Raw genomic sequence first — 13,176 nt, forward strand, 5'->3', positions numbered from 1 at the left:
ATGAAGAATCGGCATGAGTGCCAGGCTCCGGCCTACAAAACTCCACCTCCGGAGAGGTGTCCAGTCCACTGGCATCATGCAGTGACTGCCTCAGGTCATCAAACTGGCTATGACCCGCGATAAGCTCATCTGGTACCAGAACCAAGCCGTTAGAGCCTTCATCGCCCTCTGAAATGTACTCCAGGCAGGGAGAAACCTCTGGGAACCAAAGCAGTGCCTGACCTTAGCCAGAGCCTTTCTAGGGGCAAACCCCGTGCCACAGGGCCCCTCCGACACCACCACCTCGAAAGGCGTCAAGGGCGCCGAACGAGTCGGCGGACAGAAAAGGCGTCGATGCTGAGCAAATCGGCGTCGACTGCAGCGCCGCCAGCATCGTCACAGGCCTCGAAGCCAGAGCTCTGATCGTGTCTCGACGACCTAGGCGCCGACGACCCCCTCGGAGGTGGAGCCTCGAGAGAAATCCTCAAGCGCGTCGAGGACCGGGACCTGGAACGGGCATGGCGAGAACGGCTACCCTTGTCCGAGCAGGACCTCTCCCGCGAGCAGTGCCGACCACCCGAGCCCAAAGGCGTACGAGCGGTGTCTCTCGACCGGTGCCAACCGACCCCACTCGGAGGCGCGGATGGACCAGTGCCCTGCGATTCAAGAATCGCTAGCATCTGCTTCCCGAAGGAAGCTCATTCCTACGGTGTCGCTTGCATGGAGAGATAAGCGACCTGCCGACGGGCGGAGTCCTCGGAAGAGGACAGGGAAGACGACCGATGCCGGCGCTTCCGGGAATGCCTCGAAGAGGCAGAGGAGTGGCGAGACCGACTCCTGGAACGAGACCCACTGGACTTCCGATGATGACACGGAGAGTCGCCCCTCGAGTCATCCGTCGAAAGCCCCGCAGACCTCGTCATCCGAGGCTTAGACACCCAGCCTACCGACAGCTTCTTGTGTTCCCGCAAGGCCTTTGTCGTGAGCGACTGGCAGTCGACAGTCTTCCCCATCGGGGGCATCCCCGAGGCAGGCGTTGTGCGAGTCCGTGACCGACATCTTGGACCCACAGTCCCCGCATTTCTTGAAGCCCGAACGCGGGGTTGAAGATGAAGTAGACATCGCCACGAACAGGTCTTCACAAAAAAAATCAACGAACCGAGAATTGAAAACAGCAAACTCCAACGAGTCGAGGCGTACCGAGATTCACGAAGCCAACACGTTCACAGAAAAAACGGAACTGAGGCCATGGCGTCGTGCATCCTACTTATCTCATCGGGTGACGTCGGATAGGGCTGGGGATCTGGTGCCCCCCCTGCTTCCGTATGTAGAACATCGTGGTGTTGTCGGTGAAGATCCTCACCACTTTGTCCTTGAGGGACGGGAGGAACGACTTGAGCGCCCAGAACACTGCACGGAGCTCCAAGATGTTGATGTGAAGAGACCTCTCCTCCGGGAGCCAAAGGCCTCTTGTATGGAGATCTCGGGTGTGGGCTCCCAACACGCCAAGATAGGCGTCCGTAGTCACCGTCTCCTGAAACGCCAGGGTTTGAAAGTCTGTGCCCGTCGTGAGGTAAACCTGGGTGCCCCACCATAGGATCGCCCGACGGAACTCCTTGTCGAGGGGGATCCTGTCCTCGAAGCAGCCCCCCGCCTGAAACCAGCGGGCATCAAGGAACTCCTGCAGCGGACACATCCGAAGTCTGCAGAGGGGTACAAGGTAGATGCATGAGGACATCATCCCGAGAAGGGACTTGATGGACCTCACCCTGGCCACGTCCGTGGCTAACAGTCGCCGTACCTTGCCCAGGATGGTATTGGTCCTCTCCTCTGAAGGGGAGGCCAATTGCTCCACTGTATCGAGCTTCGCCCCCAAAAACAGTGCTACTTGTGATGGAACCAGGTGGGATTTGGGATAGATGGAGAACCCCAGCTCCGTGAGCAACCGGCCGGTCCTCGTCGTATGATCGACGGCGTGTTCCCTTGACCTTGCCCGGATTAGCCAGTCGTCCAAGTAGGGGTAGACTTGGATCCCCTGCAGCCGCGCTGCCAGGCACTTGGTGAAAACCCTGGGTGCCGACTTTAATCCGAGCGGTAGGGCTCTGAATTGGTAGTGGCGTCCTTGAACCACGAACCCGAGGAACTTCCTGTGCCTTCTTAGAATGGGGATGTGGAAGTAAGCATCCTCCAGGTCCAGCGACGATAGGAAGTCGCCTTCCTCCAGCTGTCCCAGCACATGCTGGAGGGTGACCATCCTGAATTTCTGTGCCTTGATGTACCCGTTTAAGCGGCACAGGTCCAGGATGGGGCGCCGACCGTCTGTCTTCTTCCTGATGAGGAAGTACCTTGCGTACACTCCGGAGCCCCGGAGCCTTCTGGTGACGAGCTCGATGGCACCTTTCTTGAGCATCGCCCTTACCTCCACAGCAGTTGAGGGAACGTGATTTTCCTTCATGGCCATGGGAGGAATGCAAGGGCACTTCTTTTGGAATTCCAGCGAGTGCCCGTTGGCCAGGGTGTCCAACACCCAACGGTCGGTGGAGATGGATTCCCACACGCCGACAAACTTAGTCAGCCGGCCTCCCACCGGGGTGCTTCGGTGGGGGCCCGACAACACGGCCGGGTCATTCTTGCTTGGAGGCAGCCGTGCCTCCTTGGCGACGATGGCGGGAACCCCCTTGTTTGCCGCGACCTCTGTAGGCCTCCTGGGAAGAGGAGCAGGCCGCCTGGCGGTAGGTGGAGGAGCCACCGCTGGATCCTTTGGAGGCACCCTGTCTGCCTCCAGAGCTCCGAAAGGGCCGTCACTGCTGAAGCACCCCAAGGGCCCGGGCCGTTGCCGAGTCGGTCTTGATGGCCTGTAGAGACTCATCCACTGCCTTACCAAAGAGGTTGTTGCCGTTGAACGCACATGTCCAACACTCTGGTCTGGGCGTCCTGGCGAAAGTCTGTCGCCTTGAGCCATCCTCATCGTCGGAGGCAAACTCCATTGCCCAGTTGGTGAAATCCGGTATCGCCCTCCTGCAGAATCTCTACTAGGGCCTCCGCCCTTGTCATCCGGCAGGAAATCTAGTAGGGGAGCCATCTTGAACCAGAGCTCCCTGTCGTAGCGGGCAACGATCGCTAAGGCATTGGCCTCCTTAATCGTCGTCGCCGCCGACGAGATGACTCGTCGTCCCATAGATTCCAACTTTTTACCCTCGCTGTCCGGCGGGGAGGTGGAAGTTGAAGCCTCCGCGCCCACTACCTTCTTAGCCGCTGCCGAGACAACCGAGTCCGGCGTGGGCTGGGCCCTGGGGCACAAGGGGGCGGCATCATAACTGTCCCCCTTGGCGGGTGTCGTGGCAGGGTTCTTGAGGACAGCAAGCCCCTCGTCCCAGATGTCGTCGAGTAAAGGCACTGCGAGGACAGTCTTCCTCTTAGCCTCTCGTCGCTGGTACAGAAACCCCTCCTTTTTCTGTTCTTCAGGGCAGAGCTGGAAGAGCTCGGATGCTCTGCTTATCATGGCGTGAAAGAGCCGACCTCGTCGGCTGGGGAAGCCCGCGGGGGAGGGGACGACTGGATGTCCGCTGTGTCATCGCCACCGTCTGTCCCTGTATGCGTCGCCGTATCCTCTCCCGGTGAGGGGGGATGAGGGGTCCGCCGGTCTCGCAGGCACAAAGGGTGGACTCTCCTCCGCTTGTTCGGAGGGCTTCCCGACGGGCCTGGTTCTGGCTCCTGTCGGGGTGCGTGGTAATCTCGTCCTTATCTCAGTACATAGGGATTAGATTGCCAACAAAATGGCCGCCGTGCTATCCTGGGGCTCGGGCAATTGCTGCGACGGAATGGCAGTTCTCGTGGGCCCTGTTCGTCGTCCACATCGATCACGTCAGTAGGGGCCGTCCCCTGGGATCGAACCTCTCGTTGAGGCCCCCCTCGGTCTCCACCAGTGCCTCCTCAGAGGCTGATTCCGAGTCTGTAACGGGGTCACAGAGACCACTTCGGTAGAGGCCTTAGCCAGGTGGATCAAGGCCCTCACCACCTTAGGTGCTTCCTGGGCCTTCCCCTTGGGGGTGGGGGTCAACACCTCGCTCCCCCTTCGAGATCGACCGGGTCCGCTCCAGCGGCCTACCCGGGTTCTCGGACTTCCTCTTCCGGCCCAGAGCGCTGGCTCGTGGTCGAATGTGCCAGGGGAGTAGCGCCCTGCTTGGCAACCGAAGAGCCCGACCTTTCGGCGCTCCTGGAGCCCACGGACTTGCGGTGCTTGGCCTTCTGTTGGGCCCCCGTCGCCAGAGCGCCCTCAAAGGACTTAGAAGCCCGCTCACACTTCTTCTTTGCCTTCTCACTTGCTGTACCCTTCTCCAGCCAGGTGGCGAGGCGGGAACGATGTTTAGTCCGTTCCGGAAGGTTCTCGCAGAACGCACAGTCTTGTCCCCATGGAGGCAGTAGAGACATCGCGAATGCTCATCCTCCTTGAAAACATTATATAATCTGCATCCAGGGCAGTTCCTGAACAGCTTGGATCCGGGTGTCGAGCTCCCTTTGTCCTGGGCCATGTCTTGAGGTAGGCCGCAGATCTTCCGGAATCCGCCAAGAAGTGTAAACTCGACGAAAACATCACCCTTGAGGGACGTAGAAGAATTCTGAAACGGGTCCCTGTTATCGGAAGCAGAAACAGTGGAGCTTGAGGCTCGATTAAGCCAAAAAAATGAGAAATTCTCCTGAAAAAAATTTGAAAACGCAGTAAAAAAACTTGAGGGCTAAACACGAGGACTCCCAACACTTGAGCGTGCAGTAAAAATCTGAGGATCGCTGCCACGGGCGGGGCTTAGGGAGAGGGCAGTCATTGGCTGGGGGCAGTATGACCCAGAGATCAGTGATTGGATACTACTAAGAAAGACAGATCAGAAACGATACTGACTGATTCTCTTTACCGAGGATTCCCAGCCTGACGGGGAATATTCATGAGCATGTGAATCCATGCCAGACCCCATGCTGGAGAAAGGTACTTTCCCTTGCCTTAAATTGTACGAACTGTAACAATATCATAGGCAAAACAATCTCTCACCCTCAAACAGGACAAAAAAATAAAATCAGGGACTTTGCAACCAGCCTCTCAACAGGAATTATCTACTTGTTAAAATGTCCTTGTGGAATATTATATATAGGTCAAACAACGAGACCAGTAAAAGTAAGATGGTCTGAGCACAAGTGTGACGCTCACCTGACTCCCACGGAGGCGCTGGCCTGGTTCGCGCTGCTGTGACCTCTAAGGTGATGCGCAGGGTTCAGAAGACAGACTGGACCGGGCCCCCAAATCTGGCTCGCAGAAGTATCCTTCTGTAGGCGAAAATAGGGGATTAACTGTCTGCGGGGTAATGCAATCAGCCTCCCACTTTCCCCTCTCACCCTCCTCGAAACCCTTCTGTGATTCCTCGTAGCGTCTCACCTTAGGGTCTGGAAGGACGAGCTCTCCATCCTGCTTCTGATACAGGGGCGCGTTGGTATCCAGTTACTTCACTGAATTTTTGGATTGGTGAGAACCAAACTTGCTTGGCTTCCAGGTAAGTTTTTTTTTGATAAGAGGTTCCCCTTGTGTCCATGCATTAATGTACTAATGCTAGTGTCTTTTTCCCCATAGGGGCCGGGGTACGGAATGCCGGGGAACAGGCACCGACCGGAGATGAGAGGTGAAATCCTTGTAGAAATCAGTTAAGTCTTTAATGAGCGTTTTTTGGTAATGTCTTTTCATTCGCTCATTAACGTTGATGTCTCTTTTTCCCCCTTAGGGGCCGGGGTCCGGAAATGCCAGGATGCGGCGCGGACCCGAAATGAAGAGGGACTGAATCAACAGGTCTTACATGGAAATTTAGCTTTCCTTATTCCCTTCTCTCTCACCTTTTGTTCTGGTCTTTTTCTCCCTAGGCGCTGGGGGCGTGACTGCGAATCCGGATGATCACTGCTGAACATGGAGGCGCCCTGTAAAGGTGAGTGGAATGCGGCGCCGCAGCGATCGACGCAATGAGCTTTTAAATAAAAGTCTTCCTTTTCAGGATTGTCGGCGAGATGTCTCCGGGATGCGGAATTTAGCAGGTAAGGACTTTTCCTTCTTCTGTTCTCTTCTTCTCTTCCTTTGCAGGTGATCCAGGATGCTGGCAGGCGTGGCAGAAGTCAGGATGCAGGAGCAGACACGGTGAGCGTCCAGCTGCTAGATGCAGAACACGAAGCACGTGTGGCTGTTCGGGTGGGGTTTAAATAGCCTTGGAAGAAGTTCCAGGTATGTATCCTTCCTCCAATCAGGTATGTAACCTTCCCCGACCACACCCGGATGGTAAATTAGTCCCACAGGTAAAGTAGTTCCTTTCAAACCTCAAGGAGGCCGGGATCCTGCAGCATGGTCTGCATCAGGTAAGTGCACCCAAGCACTCCCATAATGAGCCTGGCGCCTATGGCGCCAGGACTGATGTCTTTTATGAGCCTGGCACCATAGGCACCAGGACACTGTCCAAAGGGCCACTATATGGGGTTGCTGGGTCCTTCCTTGGGGACTGGATGTCCGCTTTCAGGGACGCAGGGCTTGAACCGGCTCCCCGGGAGCGGGCATCGTGACAACAAGTCTACCATCAGGTGTAAGAACCTGAGGTCACCAGTGGTAAGACACTATCGAACACCAACACACAACTTCACAATTTAAATTCCAAGTTGTAGAAATTGTGAAACTACCTCATAGGGGAGGTAACTACCAAACTCGCCTATCTCAACGAGAGAAATACTGGATCCACACATTGATTACCCTACAGCCCAAGGGTTTGAATGAAGAATTCTTTATGAGTCGCTTTCTATGAAACAATGCCAAATACAACATTGCGGTTTACCACCATACCTTGATTGGAGGCATACTTTACTTAGTTTGCCTTTATCAAATTAATGCAATCATGATTATTTTCCATGCGATCAAAATACAATCTATGATCAACCTGCACGTCTATAGAAAGAACCTGTTTTTAAAATTGTCCTGTAAATATTTTTATCATGTTTTCCCAAGTTTATCACTCTGAAATTTACATGCTGGTGTCAAGTTTGCACACTACACACTTAACCGGAAGGATCTGTAGCATGATTGTTTGCATCTTTCAGTTCTCAAAATGTTTAGACCATCTCTAATGGATGCCCGTACTTGAACACATACATCCAACACAGATATACCCGTCTAATGCTCTGCTCATGCTCTTTATAGGCATGAGACCTACCATGTACTAGGATCATTTCCTGTGCAATGTATTTCTCTCCATGGGTGTCCACATAAGTTAATCAATTTGTCAAATCCTCCAATATTGTCGTCATACTGTACATCTGATTGTTATACAGAATGGTAGGATGTGATGCGGTGGTTCATAGCAAGCCATTAAGCCCCACGATATCACAAATTTTAAATCACATCCACTCTCACCACCCCTGCTCTCTCCCCGTACCCATTGATTTTTCACCATGTTCCCAGTGCTCTTCATCTCCCTATGGGCACCTTGCTCCTGCATTAATAACATTGTACTGACATTTATTCGAGCATTACAGGGACCCTTTGATCTCTCACTTGATACAATATCTAGACCAGGGGTGCACAACTGATTTTGACAGAGGGACGAAAGTACCTTACATGAGGGCTATAGTGGGCCGAAAAGTAAATGTGGGCGGGGCTGTAGGCGGGGCGTGGCAGGAGGCTTTTTAAACCCCCAATTTCTACTAAACACATGGAAAAATAATGTTTTTGAGGGGTAACGATTTTTATTTGCATTTCAAACTTACATTTTGTACTACACATTTTCCATTGTTATAATTTATTTCTATTTAGTTATTGTATCTCGCATGTTTAGTTAACTTATATATATTTTATTGACCCTAGATTGGACATGCCGTCATTTTGGACTGCTACAGTTTGCTATTTGGGTTGCCCAAGAGGAGTATGGCCTTCATTAATTTAGTTATTGTATCTCGCATGTTTAGTTAACTTATATATATTTTATTGACCCTAGATTGGACATGCCGTCATTTTGGACTGCTACAGTTTGCTATTTGGGTTGCCCAAGAGGAGTATGGCCTTCATTGAGTCAGGTTTCCTCAAAAAGCCAAAGATGAACATCTCCCAACTGTGCCTGTTTTAGCTTTATTATTGGGTTCACTCTTGGAGTGCAACACTATGCCCCATGTCCCTCACCCCCAACCAAACACTATGCCCCTTGGCCCCCTCACCCCCAACCAAACACTATGCCCGATGGCCCCCTCACCCCCAACCAAACACTATGCCCCATGGCACCCACACCCCCAACCAAACATTATGCCCCATGGCACCCTCACCCCCAACCAAACATTATGCCCCATGGCACCCTCACCCCCAACCAAACACTATGCCCCATGGCACCCTCACCCCCCAACCAAACACTATGCCCCATGGCACCCTCACCCCCCAACCAAACACTATGCCCCATGGAACCCTCACCCCCCCAACCAAACACTATGCCCCATTGCACCCTCACCCCCCAACCAAACACTATGCCCCATGGCCCCCTCACCCCCAACCAAACACTATGCCCCATGTCCCTCACCCCCAACCAAACACTATGCTCCATGGCCCCCTCACCCCCAACCAAACACTATGCCCCATGGCCCCCTCACCCCCCAACCAAACACTATGCCCCATGGCACCCTCACCCCCAACCAAACACTATGCTCCATGGCCCCCTCACCCCCAACCAAACGCCATGCTCCATGGGCCCCTCACCCCCAAACATGCACCCATACAGACCCAAACCCCCACCTCCCCCCCCCCCCCCCAACTCCAAACCCCCACCCCCCAAATCAGCACACACACAAGCACCCAACCAGACCCGAACCCCCAACTCAGCACACTCTCAAACATGCACCCATACAGACCCGAACCCCCCACCCCCAACTCAGCACACTCTCAAACATGCACCCATACAGACCTGAACCCCCCACCCCAACTCCAAATCCCCACCCCCCAAATCAGCACACACACAAGCACCCAACCAGACCCGAACCCCCACCCCCAACTCAGCACACTCAAACATACAGACCCAAACCCCCCCCCCCCCCCAACTCAGCACACACACAAACATGCACCCATACAGACCCGAACCCCCACCCCCCCCCCCCCAACTCCAAACCCCCACCCCCCAAATCAGCACACACAAGCACCCAACCAGACCCCCACCCCCCAACTCAGCACACTCAAACATGCACCCATACAGACCCGAATGGCCGCCCTCCATTAGGAAAGTCTTTGTTGTCTTCCGGGCCGGACAAAAGAGCATGGCGGGCCGCAACTGGCCCGCGGGCCGTATGTTGTGCACCCATGATCTAGACCATCCCATTGGTTATATATCCCGACCTTTTTTTCATGATTGCTTTGGGGGCATCTTGCTCCCATTTATATTACATATCCCATTGAGGTTCACAGGGATCCTTCCATCCCTACCATGTATGCTTGGTAGCACATTGAGACCCTGTCCCCCCTGGGCTAGCCCATACCGTCGCCATTCCAAGATGGAGGCCACTTTTACACACATCGGCTTTAGCGCTGTCGTTTAGGTTGATGCCCATTTTCTTTTTCCTACATGGCGGCTTCAATCTAGCGTGGATCATTCCCTAGGTAACGACCGCACGTTGACCCGGTCCGCCGCACTCCACCTTCTTACTCCGTGCCCCACGGCTTTGCAAGGTAAGCGATTGTAGTCTCCCTGCCCTCCACACATAGCATTTACACATAGTATGTCCCACTTAGCGTCTTCATTTCTGGCAACATCTAGGTGAGGTTACAGCAGACCCCCTAACATTGAATCTTCCTACCTGCTCGGCTACCAAAGCACACGCGGCGGTCTCCAAGGCAACGCTTCCGCAACATGATTTTTTGACATTAGAAGTCTTTACACAGAGGTATTCCAGTAATGTACTTTCTAACAATTGACCTATCGTTTTATTTCTACTGTTATTCCCTGACTTGTCGTCTTTATACACACAGACTTGTGTGGATCCATGTGTTAAGGATCTTATGCCATAACAGAGATTCGCTATCTTTGTTAAGACTTCTTGTTAATTTTTTTCTCCACATGATTTCAAGACCATTTCCTCCCCACATCCCTGTGATGAGGTAATGGATGCCATTTATAAATGGTTTCCCCCTGATACTTGTGCTTTCTATATGAATACCAGGCTAATCCTTGGTTTTGATATATTTCCATGGCATTTTCCTTAAACATAATAGATCTTTGACAGATTTTTACAGTTGGTTAATTCATCTCTGACAATCTTATCCATAGCTCTGATGCTTGAGTTGCCCTATCTGGCAATACCTGCCTCCCTCTGGATTACTTTACGTGATATTATACCATTTTCTCATAACCTTCCTTGTCCGGAGAGTCCTGGCTCTCTTGATACCTCGCCCATACATACGAAGACCCACAGCATAGAGGCGTGGACCATCAGATCGTTTAACAGAGAGTTTTAGATACTCTCCACCCTGCTTGCAATCCCCTTGAACCCTCTTATTTTCACTTCACCCTTGCACTTCTATCCCACCTCCCTCTTGAAACCTAGACACAATTACCTGATAACTTCACGACGAATCTTACCTCTGAATCCAGAGCCTATATATCATTTCCCGGGTGTTTCTCTAGACATCTCTGCCTTAGAAACTGAGTTATCGTTCAATTGCTGAATCTATCATTCTTGAGTCTTTGCCACCTTGATTGGGTGCACTGGTTCCTTGATTATGACTCCTGCACGAGTAGACTTCCTGATATCACTGGATATACTTTGCTCCACACTTTGGCTCAATCGCTCTGCTCTTCACCATCGACTGAGCATCTTATCTACACTGTTGGAACATCGACTTACTGACATCGCAATGCTTTTTTCCCCGTTTTCTTAAATTGTTAAATACAGTCCAATTAGGCCCTTTGAAGAAGAGGAATCCCTCAAAACGTGTCAGCTACTTAATAATAAGGCATCACTATTTGCATCATTTTGGCTTCTTTGCATTGCAAAATGTTAATTGTAACAAATTTTTCTTTTTAATTATGAGTGCCTTTGGGCAACTTATTCTCTCATGTCAAATAAATTGTTATTTTCTAATCTACATAACATTGATATGCCTATTTGTTTGAACGCCTTCTGTGGCATCTGTAATTAGTATGCAGGGGACAGGAGGTCCTCTTTCCTTTTTCTTGACCGATTTAGGCTTTGTCAAGGCCTTTTTTCCTCCCCAGCACCTTCAAACCAGCATTTGCGGATTGAGTTCTACATATTGAAGTTTGCATTTATCCTCACTAGGTGTGCACCACATCTTCCCTTTAGGTAGCCCCCACACCGTTTGTTTTAGATTGAGACCCTCAGCACTGCCAAACGGGGGGGGGGGGGGCGTCTGCCGACCATAGTGGATTCTTGATCTAGGCTCGGGCTCCCCTGGCTCATTTTATGACGAAACGTACTGCAAGGGGAGACCCTGGACTCCCTAATCAAGGACTCTGTCTAGCCCTCTGCTCAACTTCAACTGTTCATGCAGGCTCTACCCTTGAGTAGCCTTGTACCCAAAACGCGTTGTCTAGTGTAGACCTCTTCTACCACTATACAGGACTCTCGAATTTAACTTCTGCGTGGCCTTGTTCTCAAATTGCACTGTTGGTGTAGGCCTCTCTCCCACTATACAGGGCCCACGATTCTACAGTACGTATATCTCACACCACTAGCGTGGACACAGGCCACAGGCACGGCCAAGCACCCATGCATGATAGAATACAAACACATAGCTGTCCAGACAATCTCCTGATGTACCTCAACACCTCTATTCACTAGCATGCGGTGACCACCACCCAAAAGGAAACTGGTAGAGCTGAACCACATGAACTCTCAACAATAACAATCTCCAACCCTCAACAGCACCCACCTATGTCTCCGATTTCTCACGGGCTGCTTAGTCAAGCCTTGCCAGCCACCCAAGTCCTAGAACAGCAACATGCACACACGCATCCCCTAAACCTTTCCCTAGAATTCTCCACCGGCAGACTACGGTCACCAAGGGTGTTCAAGGAAAAAGCGCATTGAGGCCACACAAGTGGGGAAAGAGCACTATATAAATAAAATACAATGCAGAACTGCCCTGGTTGCACCCCTTCCTCCTGCACTTTACAACATAGCACTTGCACCATCTGAATGAGAATGCCTAGCAAGATAGTTTGTCTGGTCGTCCCTCAGTCTTCCCAGTCTTGTCGCACCTATAAACATGTACAGGTGTGTTATAAATATATCACAGCACTGGATGAACACAGAAGCTGAAACTGTTTGACTCCAAAGTTCTAGGCAAATACACCATGGTGACGGGGCACAAAGGGGCGATATGGACCAAAAGAAATACTTTCAGGTGAAGATATGCCCCGAGAGGAAGCCTCACCAAGCATGTTGCTCTTAGTATCTAAGGATCTCTCAGATAGGTCCAATACTCTCAGACATGGAGCACCATGCCTGGGCGGTTGTATCAAATGTTTTGAGGCCTTAGAACTGACAAACCACAGGATGACACCACAGCAAGAATCTTCTCAGCATCACAACTGTAGATAAGTGCTTGAGTAAGGTGGCAAGCCACACAGTACAGCCAAATACGATCAAGACACTATATAGTGAAGGGTGGGTCCCCAAAATCCAAAAAGAACTTCGAACAAGCTGTACTACATTTCCAATTTCCTACATATTATAGTAAGAGAATCAGAACAAAATCTAAATAAGAAAATACACATTGCTGTTGCCAGAAAACCCTGATCCACAAAGCATGGGACTTGCAGTCAGTAACCGATGTAAGCACAAGTAGATCAGCATGCACCTTTTAAAATCGGTTTATGTTGCTCCAGTCCCATAAGTATGGAAGAAAGTGGCCAGGATAAATGGCACAAGAAGCCCCAGTCCCAACTCACAGTGAAAGAGGGTTTTGCGGATGAGCATATTTAAGCACATGCACCCATGTTGCTTTTACTTCTGAAAATGAGTGCTGCGTTGCAGCAGGCTCTGGGGCCAGTCCACCACCCCTGAAGCCATTAGTATGGGATATTGGGGCAGGGTAATACAAATAGTCAGATACACTACCACTGGGGAAGTCTTCTCATACACCGAAAGTAACCAAATCAGCCTTGCAGGATATAGCAGCATTCATGATCA

This window comes from Ambystoma mexicanum, chromosome 3p (genome assembly GCF_040938575.1).
Source record: "Ambystoma mexicanum isolate Mex_15411 chromosome 3p, UKY_AmexF1_1, whole genome shotgun sequence".
NCBI lineage: Eukaryota > Metazoa > Chordata > Amphibia > Caudata > Ambystomatidae > Ambystoma > Ambystoma mexicanum.